This window comes from Tenrec ecaudatus, chromosome 11 (assembly GCF_050624435.1).
Source record: "Tenrec ecaudatus isolate mTenEca1 chromosome 11, mTenEca1.hap1, whole genome shotgun sequence".
NCBI classification, from domain to species: domain Eukaryota; kingdom Metazoa; phylum Chordata; class Mammalia; order Afrosoricida; family Tenrecidae; genus Tenrec; species Tenrec ecaudatus.
This window is the reverse complement of record NC_134540.1, coordinates 140,349,356-140,351,137: the sequence shown is the minus strand read 5'-3', so window position 1 is coordinate 140,351,137 and position 1,782 is coordinate 140,349,356. Positions and strand designations below refer to the sequence as shown.

Here is a 1,782-nt window from a genome sequence, read left to right as displayed (position 1 = left end):
ACGTGGAGATCCCTGCCAGCCCTGAGATGCTACAATGCCACTGGATCCACAGACTTTCTACCCACTGACCTATGATCATCCTGCATTTGGCATCATTGCATGTGTTTCATGAGTCTGATGAGGAATTTATAAATGGTATTCGACATATGGGCCAATATTGAACTTATGGAGTTAGAATGGACTGTATTGGCATGCTTTCTTTTTCTTTTTTTGATTCATGAAGACAAATGTATTCAAGGTCCTTTCCATGTTGAACAAGATGTCTACTTGCTATTTCTTTTCCAAATCAACAATTTGGGGCAACATTTTAGGATCCAATCATCCTTCTGGGTGGGCCAGCTTGCAGCTTATGATGGGGAGACACACATTCTTGCGGACCTCCAGACTAGCCCTGTAGGGAGAGTGCTGGTTGGACAAGCTAAGGTCTATTGTATCTTCCATCATTTTCAAGTTCAAGTCAGGTCAGTACTAAGCTATCTCGTACCAATAGAGAGCTATTCTTATCAGTCAGTGCAGGAGGAAGGCACAGGAGGAGAGGAAGACGAAGGGAGAGTCAATGTCCTATGATGGAGTGTAGAGGCTTCTGGTTGGAAAAACACAACTGACATATTCTGATGAGATGATGGAGGGAAAAACAACACAGAGGTTGTCCATCTTAGGATGCCATGCCCAGCAGAAAGTCTCCAACCCCACCCCCCATCACAAGGACGTTTTTCTTCACAAATGATACCACCTCTTCTGCTTTGCTCTTGACTTCGCTAGAGATTTGGTTGCTCTTATGAATTTTCAACTGCTCCTTGGCTTTCCTCATATCTTTCTCTACTCGTTTCCAGTCAACCTTGATGTAACCAGTATGGTTTGCAATCTGAAGGAGGAAAAATCCACCGCCCACAGCTGTTGCCGCCAACTTTCCAACCTTCTGGAATATGAAATCCGTACACCATCCGGTGACGCCTCCTATGAGCAGCTGTGTGGTCACACTATACTTTTCGGCAGAGGGCCCAGATTCTTGGCCGAACAACTTGCGCCACCATGGCTGCTTTTTAGCAAATTCTGCGAGGTCCAGAGGCTCGAAATTTCCATCAAAGTTTCCTTGACTGGAAGCAGCCATTTCGGCGAGCTGGTTTCGCGAGGTCACCCGCAGGGTCTCAGTGCGATGAAAAGCAGCCATTTCGGCGAGCTGGTTTCGCGAGGTCACCCGCAGGGTCTCAGTGCGATGAAAAGCAGCCATTTCGGCGAGCTGGTTTCGCGAGGTCACCCGCAGGGTCTCAGTGCGATGAAACACCACCGGTAAGCCGGTCGTCGCCACCCGCTGGCTTCCGGCACGTGGCATGCTTTCTTAATATATAAGCACCTTTTATATAAAACTCTCTCTTATACATATTTGTGTGATTATGACTTTGTTTCTCTAGTCTACCCGGACTAACACATGGGTCAAGGAGGATTCATACCAGGCACAAAACAATGGTTTAACATTAGAAAAATAATTAATGTAATCCACCACCAAAACAAGAACCCAACAGATCACCTAACATATCACGTAAAATACAAACACTCAACAAAATGAGAATAGACGTGAAAATTTTCATCTCAATACAGGCCATATATGCAAAGAAAATGGCTAATATTTTTCCCAGCAGAAAAACTGAAGTCATTGCCCTTGTAAACAGGAGCCATACAAAGGATGCCCCCTGTCACAACTATTACTCAGAATTTTGCTGGAGTCTTAGCTAGAGATATTAGATAATGAAATAATGATAATAATAATAACAAATAAAAGAA

General features: G+C 44.3%; 1 pseudogene; it reads right to left on the bottom strand.

Annotated features, from left to right (window-relative positions):
- Window positions 1–655: 655 nt before the first annotated feature.
- LOC142461088 (FUN14 domain-containing protein 2 pseudogene) lies at window positions 656–1,333 on the bottom strand (annotated as a pseudogene).
- Between the last annotated feature and the right edge of the window lie 449 nt (window positions 1,334–1,782).